At 55.0% G+C, this 8,465-nt stretch overlaps 1 long non-coding RNA gene and 1 other non-coding gene across 2 annotated transcripts; both read right to left on the reverse strand.

Moving 5' to 3' along the window:
- Positions 1 to 3,731: 3,731 nt before the first annotated feature.
- On the reverse strand, positions 3,732 to 5,926 carry LOC116796226. The gene is made up of 3 exons (XR_004360298.1): positions 5,888 to 5,926; positions 4,769 to 4,869; positions 3,732 to 3,907 (listed from the first exon to the last, which is right to left on the reverse strand). It is a non-coding gene; the product is annotated as an uncharacterized LOC116796226 (long non-coding RNA).
- Positions 4,540 to 4,718, reverse strand: LOC116796481. The gene has a single exon (XR_004360382.1).
- Positions 5,927 to 8,465: the final 2,539 nt, after the last annotated feature.

The following is an 8,465-nucleotide window of genomic DNA, read 5'->3' on the forward strand; positions in this document are numbered from 1 at the left end:
GCTGCTGTTCCTTGGAATCTGCTTTGCCAGTATCTTGCCAAAACTGAGCCCAAGAGAGCCCCCTCCTCATAAGGATGCAGGATAGGGGCTTCAAAAGCATGGATTTCATGCTGATACGTGGCCTGTCCCCAGGCTGGAGGTCCCCACAGGAGCATCAGCTCCATGCAGAACAAACAGCAGAAGTGCCAGGGGCACAGGGACAGCCCAGGTTTCCCAATGGGTCTGGTAGGGCTGAGTACCCAGCTACAGGACTACAGAGACACATTGCTTTCTCCTCACCCATTAACTCATCCCACCCAGACAATTGCTCTGTGTCTGACAGCACAGGAGCAGCTGTGGGTTTGCACAGTCCCTGTCCCTGGGGTGCTACACGGAGCCCTCCCACACTACCTTTAACCCAGGCACGTGGGCTGCAAACATGCTATAGGAAGGGAACTCAACATCACCTGAGTGACCCTGCTCAGGCTTGGGGAGATACATGTTGCTCCTGCATCCACAGGTCTGGCGTTCCCACGTCTCTCCAGGCATTTTTTCCCTAGTAAGTCTCAGTCTCTACCATCTGTGCTACCATCACACCTCTCCACAAGATCCAAAGCCGTGGTTGCACAGGGATAGACAGCGCTTTGGGGACAGCAGAAGGGAAGGGAGGCTTCTTCGAGGGGGTGTCAGAACCACAGCTGACGTTGCTGGAGAGCAGAGAGCTGCAGGCAGCTCCCAGGGTTGTGAAAGTCTTTGGCCTCCACAGCGTGGGATGGGGATCTGAGAGCAAAGCACATCAAGCGAGCTGAAGAGAGTGACATTTTCCTTCCCAGCTGCTATAACCGTGCCCACACAGCCGGTGGGATGACTCTGTGCAGCTAATGATGCAACGTGATTAGTAAACAGATGATGCATTTGCACCAGGAAGGAAAAATAAAAAAAGAGGAAGAGGGGAGAAAAAAGGAAGAAAACAAGCCACATTCCGGGCTAGCAGCATGCAGCAGTGAGTTCTTTAAAAATCTGCTGAGGAAGGCACTTGCACAGCACATGGTTTGGGCAGATCAATGAAGCTGCAAAGCGGCCTGGCAGGCACACAAATCCACTTTCTAATGAAATTTACAGCAAGTGGAATTTAGGTCACTACTCGGAAGCATTCAGTTTATTCCAGGCAGCTTTTAAAATATTTAAGAAATAGCTGTCAAATTAAGCCTGCTCACCTCTGGCTGAAAGGTTCAACTTGAAGCCATGGCAGAGTTCTTAGCTATGGCTTAAAAATATATATTCTTAAGGTTTCTTTGATTGCTCCCTCCCTTCGTCATCACAGTGATTGACAGGCACTGCCAGGCAATCCTGGCTCTGGTGGGAGCTGAGAGCCCAAGGGATGCTCAGGCTGTGCCCAGCCCAGCCTTGTCCTTCCCCAGGGTCAGAGCAGTGAGACAGCAGATGTGACCTTCCTGCAGCCTGTGCCCTCCCTCCAGCAGAGACCACAGGAATTTATCTGCTGCTGAAGGAAGAGCAGTGCTACAGCCAGACCTAAAAACAGCTCCTGAGGGAGCAGATAAAAGCAGCCACTTAGCAGAGGTGAACCTTCACTAAAGCTGAGTGATGCTGACTGGAAGGATCTGGGCTGGACTGCTGGTTGCCAGCACTATTCCCAGATGTCACACTCTAAGAGAGCTGTCAGAGCCACCTCAGCAGGTGATGGAGGGAGAGGAAAGGTGGAAACCAGGCAGTTCTCTGGCTGTTTACCCAGCAGAAGTGGCCACAGCCCCAAATCTGCACACTCGCAATTCCTGCACAGATCAGAGCTAACGTACAGACATTTCCTCTTCCAACAATGCAAAGTTCAACCCTTTGCATAACACACTGACACTGTGAACCAATTCCTGCCCCAGCTCAAGGTCCAGCCAGGCACAGAGCTCTCAGCTCTTCCAGCCTCAGCAGAAACCAGGAGCAGAGGAGGAGAGAGCAGAAGGCAGCCTCGCAGCAGGGCTGGGCTCCCAGCGTGGGGCTGGTTCCTGGCCAGCTTTCAAGGACTGACCCAGTAAAGCACTGTGGCCTCGTGGTTATGGGGGCTGAGGGCTTAGTGGGAGGGAAGAGGCCACAGCCACAGCAAGGCACTCACTGGGACGTGCTCTGAAGGACAAAGAGGTTTTCTTCCCCATTGCTCACCAACTTGCCCTACTTTGGCAGCTGCCTGCTGCAGCCCAGGCATCTGCCCTGCCCACAGGGGACCTGCTCCCTTTCCACAGGGTCTGACTGGGTCCCAGCCCAGCCCCAGTACTTGGGATTCGGCCTGCCTGCAGTTCAGGTAAAACACAAGTGCCCATGCAAACACCTCTGCCTCCTTCCTTGTTATTTTTGAGCTGCACACATAAATATCCATTTCATGCTCAGCTGATGGAGGATTTGCTTGGCTGGGTTATGACCCTGGCTGGGGCTCCACAGCTGGCTTTGTACCAGGATCTGGCACCAGAGGACACAGTCAGTCCCTGACCTACCTCCCACAATCACTCTTGGCCGTGGATGAGCACACCAGGATGCAAGTGCTGAGCACCACTGCTGCACCACCCACCACGGCCCCAGGGGGGCCTTTCCTTCTGCTCTGCCTTGCAGGACACTGTCAGGCACAGCAAAAGCCAGGCATGGAGAGGGATGAGCAGAGAAAACACCATCCCTGCACAGCTCCACAAGCCTTGCTTTCCTCCCCTGCTGGCACTGCCCTCTCCAAATGGCTCAGCTTTGACCCCGGGTTAATTCTCACCTGTGCCCATTCAGCCGGATCACCACGTTGGCAACAACCCCCTTGGATGGAGAATCTCCCAGGCAGGCTCAGGGCGCTGGTGGTCCTGGTGGCCTCCCTGCCCCAGAGCTGGGACCTATCCCCAGGTGGAAGAAAGGGAACTTGGCATGTGCAAGTTTTCCCTCCAAGCAGCCTCTCCCAGGTACCCACACTGGAGGTGGGAACTGATCAAACCCTCGGCTGACCTGCCTCCCCCTGCTCACAGACGCTGCCTACGAGCAATTCCCGGCTGTCCAGGGCCAGCCTTGTCCCACAGAGCACCCAGAGAGCCCAGCTGGGAATTGAATAATGCACCAGCAGCCTGGGCTGCTGCCAGGGCACAGAGCAGGGATGTAATCCCACCATGGCCTCGCTGTCTGTGCAAGGAAAAAAAGTCTCCCGCTTTTCCAGTTGCAGTGAAAGCCAAGGATTCTGCGGAGTTCCACACCCTCTAGTGGAGGTGGGAGCTTGGCACATGGAGACGCTCCCAAATCCTGCAGCACTCCCGAATTCAATGCAGGATCCAATTCCCCCTACCGCTCCCCAAAGCAGGACTGAGGCACTGTGACTGCTCGGGCCCAGGCCACAGGTGTCAGTGCAGCAGCAGCTCTGTGCCTGCCTGCACACACACCTGCAGCATGTCAAGCATCCTTCTCATTCATGCACAGTAGGAAATATTAAATATGAAGAAAGGAAGAAAGTCAGCTCTGAGAAATGGATTTTATTTATGTTTACCGTCTAGTTAGGTTAATCTGCTTTCTGTAACTACAGGAAAGCTGGAGAGGGACTTTTTACAAGAGCCTGGAGTGACAGGACAACGGGAATGGCTTCAAACTGACAGAGGGCAGGGTAAGATTGAATGTTAGGAAAAAAATCTTTACTGAGAGGGTGGAGAGGCCCTGGCACAGGTTGCCCAGAGCAGCTGTGGCTGCCCCATCTCTGGAAGTCCCCAAGGCCAGGTTTAACAAGGCTTGGAGCAACCTGGAGGAGTGAAAGGTGTCCCTGCCCACGGAAGGGGGGTTGGAACTACATGATCTTTAAGGTCCCTTCCAATCCAAACTATTCCTCCTAAAAGACCACACAGGTAAAACCAAACTGCAAGGGCAGCTCTCACCATCCTGCAGAACCATCTCCTGGTCCAGCCACCTGAAAAGAAACAACCAGGATGTTCAGCCGGAGACCTTTGTCCTACACAGACCCATCTCCTCTGGATCAGTGTTAACTGAAGCATTATCCCACCCTCAGCCCTCCACAAAATCCTTCCCAGTAGCATCTCTACAATGAACACTTCCCAACAGCTCACCAGAGCCAGATCACCCATCTGACAGCAACAAGAAGCAGGAAAAGCACTTTTTATTTTGGGCAAGGAATTTTTGCCAAAGCAATGATCACTCTGGTGCCAGGTTCCCAGCAAGGGCCTTCTCCTCTCCCCTTCCCCTGAGCTGACCCCAGCTGAATCCCCCCAAGCTGCAGGAGAGAAACCAAACATGTAACAAGAGAGCAAAGTACACAATTTCAACAAAGCCTTACATTTGCTCAAGTACAGAATCCACCTTATCACCGTTTCCTACTGAGTGGGGAACAAAGTTTTGGAACTCAAATACTATCTAGTGATAAATCAGGTGAAAAAAAAAAAAAAGTCTGAACAAACATACCCAAGTTCTGTTTTCCACACCTGAGAGAGTATCAGTTTGATTTTACTACATGACTTTCAAAACAAGACTCAGCATACACTAAAGAATCTAAACCCCATTTTTCCCTGGATTAGGGGGTGCAGATGTTGTATGCAGTATCATACATGACCATCAAAATGCTTCATGAATGCTCACACCTGTTACTGCACAGGTGAGCCCCAGCACGGAGCCCACCTGGGAGCTGATCTCGGGCACGGGTCAGACTGGCTGGGACGAGGCTGGGCCCGCTGGCCCCACCACCCAGCAGCCCTTCCCCAGCCCACAGACCCTCTGCCCCTGCCCAGGAGGGACACAGGGGGCTCACCCGACTCACCTGGTCCTCCCTCTCCTCAGGAATGGCAGCACCAGGTGCCAACACACCCACCCATGTCACCATCAGGGGCTGTGGCTTCTCGGAGGCCCCGGCAGGAAATCCTGTGACTGAAAAACTTCTGTGAAATTCACAGGAAAAAACAACAGTCCAGTCTGGCTGTTGGCCCTGGAGAACACCCTGCAGCCCCTTCCCCCCTGCACAGCTCACCCCCTGGGCCCAACTCAGCCTTCCCCCACCACCTCAAGCCCCCTCACTCTGTGCCCCAGCCCCACACCCACACCCTGCTGTGGGCTCCAACACCTCCCCCAGGGAGGAACCGCAGCCCAGGGCTGTCCTTGCACAGCACCCCAGCCCTCCTACCGACCCCCCTACACTGCAGGTCCCCCCAGAACCCCATATGCTGCCCCCCAGTACGTTACTATCCCCTACACTACATCCCAAATCCCACTGCGCTGCCCGAGCCCCCCAGACCCTGCCTCCTCCAGCCCCTCCGCGGAACCCCACACCCTACCTCCCAGTATCTCACCACCTCCCCACTGAATCCCAAGCACCGCACCCCTGCATCCCCTCCAGCTTTCCAGCCCCCAATACCTGCCTCCCCCAGCCCCATCCCCTGCCCCCCAGTACCTCACCATCCCCCGACACCGCATCCCAAGCCCCCCCGCACCCCTCCAGTGTTCCAGCCCCCAAACCCTGTCTCTCCCAGTCCCCCACTGAAGGCCCTCCTGCACCCCATCCCCTGCCCCCCAGGCCTTCACTACCCCATCACCGCATCCCAAGCCCCCCCCGCACTCCAGTAGCGCTCCAGCCCCCCCATACCTGCCTCCCCCAGCCCCATATCCTGCCCTTCATTACTTCACTCCCCCCTCCCACAGCATCTCAAGCCCCCCCACACCGTCCCCCAGCCCGCCAACCCTTCCTCCCCCAGCCTCCCGTCCAGAACCCCACGCTGCCCCCAGCCCTTCACTGCCCCCCCCCGGCACCCTCCCAGCGCTCCAGCCCCCCATACTCTGCCTCCGCCAGCCCCTCCACCGTCCCCCAGCGCCCCCATACCCCCCTGTGTCCCCCCCCGTCTCCATATCCCGCCCCGGGCCTCCCAAATCCCGCACCCCCGTGTACCCCCCGCCCGCCACGCGACCGGAAGCGCGGCCCGGAAACCCACCGAGAGGGGCCCGCGGGCCAGAGCGGCGCGGGGGGGGCCGCGGTCCGCCAGTGATAGCGCCCCCGCGCGGCGGGAGCCGGCACTGCAGCCGGGACGGGGTCCGGGAGCCGGGATCCGCTCGCGATCCCCCGGGAACGGCCAGGAATGAGCCCGGGACTGGGGCAGGCAGAGAACGCGGGGAGCACTGCCGGGAGCGGCTCGGGGGAGGCAGAGAACAGACCCCTGTGTCGCTCCGTTTGGTTTTGGAGCTGCTGGTCCAGAGGAGGGCACGGAGATGCTCCAAGGGATGCAGGCTTGGAGATGCTCCAAGGGATGCAGCCCCTCTGCTCTGGTAGAACTGCGGGTGTTCAGCCTGGAGAAGGGAAGGGTCCAGCGAGACCTCAGAGCCTCTTCCAGTGCCTAAAGGCGGATTGTAAAAAGATGGAGAGTGACTCTTTATAGGGGCAGGCGGTGACAGGACCGCTTTAAGCTAAAAGAGGAGAGATTCAGACTAGATATAAGGAAGAAACTTTTAACAGTGAGGGTGGTGAGGCCCTGGCACAGGTTGCCCAGAGAAGCTGTGGCTGCCCCATCCCTGGAAGTGTCCAAGGCCAGGTTGGATGGGGCTTGAAGCAGCCTGGGCTAGTGGAAGGTGTCTCTGCCCTTGGCAGGGTAAACTCCCTTCCAACCCAAATCGTTCCATAATTCTGTGATTATATGTCCCCAGTAGGCAAAATCTCTGCACACAGAAGGTTCAGAGGATGCTCTTGCTGGAGCTGAAGCTACAGGGGAGTTAATACACAGTAAATCAGTATTTTAGAGCTAATTTTCTACTGATGGTTTTCAAGCCCGCCTGTTTATGTTGAGCTGTGCTGCTCTTTCAGTGGCTCTGACAACCCCACTCCTGGCTAAGCGAAAGGCTTTCAGCACTAATACAGGTACCTCACTCATGAAATTTAATCAAAAATTTACCTCCAAGACATTTCAGTATAAACAGCCCAGCAGAAGAAAACCTCTCCAACAATAACTTGCTCCCTGATGGCTCATTAAAAATGAGCCAGAGCTTGGTTTATTTCTGCAATAACACATTTTAGCAGACCTTTTATAAAATATACATACAGTTCTAAATCATGCAAAACCTGGATGGGAGGAGCAGCTGGTGAAGCCAAGCACCACAGCACGAGCAAACACTCATTTTCGGGTGGCCCATTAAACCTTAGTGTGGCCTCTCAGTGCTGGCACATCCGAAGAAGGGGATGGAATGACACAGGGACAAGGTTTGTCCCACCAGCCCAGCCCCACACTGTGCCAGCTGAGCAGGTAATTCAACACTCTGGTTCCCCAGGAATCGGTGCCTGCACTGCTCAGAGCCTGCTCTGAATACTAAACTATTCCATTTCCTTGTGATTTTTCTTCTGGTGATTGTAAATACACAGCTGGAATGTTCTACAAATACTAAGTAACATCTTTCCAGTCCCTGTGAAAGCAGAGGTCACGATCCCCATTTTGCACAAAGAATTGTGATGCAAAGAGATGAATGAAAACACAAACAGGCTCAGATCTGAGGAGCTGGCTTTGCAAAACCTGCTCTTGCGCTTTTCAGAGCACAGAGCCTTTCCCTGCTGCCCCCTGACCAGTGCTCACGATCCGAGGGATATTTCCTCTCCCAACACAGCCCAGGTTTTCATGTGTTGCTGGTTTCCCATTGGAAGCAGTACTGCTCAGTGTTCTTTTTATCTTTCAGATTCATAGAATCGTCCAGGTTGGAAAAGACTTCCAAGACCACCACATCCAATTGTGGCTGCAGTGAATCCTTTAATCGTGCCAGAAGGTGCCCAGAGCATGGGGGAAGAGCCCTGCAGCCTGAGGCTGGACCCTGGAGCCAAATGTGCTGTGGTCACCTGAGGCTCCTTGAAGGGCCAGATGAGCCAGCCAGGCTGTACTGGCATCCTCACAAAAGAGATGGGCTTTTCCAACTGAGTTAGAGGGGCTCTGAGACCCTCAAAACATCATCTATCACCAGCCACACAGGGAGGTGGAAGAAGGACCCAGACACCCCACTGTGGACGGGGAGAGCCACCGATTCCCTTGGAGCAGCACAGGGGCACGTGTGTGCAGAGCAAAAGCATTTCACACCCTTTCATGAATTTCACTTGGGAAGGCAAAAGCATTTCACACCTGATGCTGCAGACGGTTCAGCCTGCTGCCCCTCTCTGCCCTGCTGCCCCTCTCTGCCCTGGCCCCCTCACATGCTGTCTTCTGTCTCCTCTTTGTCGCAGCACTGCTGAACCAAGCCACAGGCCCACGAAGTGCCTGACTGGCTGCCACACACCCCCAGGATTTCATTCCTCGTGGGTGCAGCACTGCCCAGGCTGTGGCCAGCTGTAAACGTTGTGTATCTCCTTTGTGCAGCTGAGCCCCGGCTGTCTGGCTGACGGCAGGGACAGCGCCGAGAAAACAAACAACATTCTTTTTTTTTTTTTTTCCTTTTTGATGAAAGAAAACATTACCTCTCTGAGATTTACACAGTAGATCAAGCACAGACCTGAATTATCT

Source organism: Chiroxiphia lanceolata, chromosome 19, assembly GCF_009829145.1.
Source record: "Chiroxiphia lanceolata isolate bChiLan1 chromosome 19, bChiLan1.pri, whole genome shotgun sequence".
In the NCBI taxonomy this organism is placed as follows: Eukaryota; Metazoa; Chordata; class Aves; order Passeriformes; family Pipridae; genus Chiroxiphia; species Chiroxiphia lanceolata.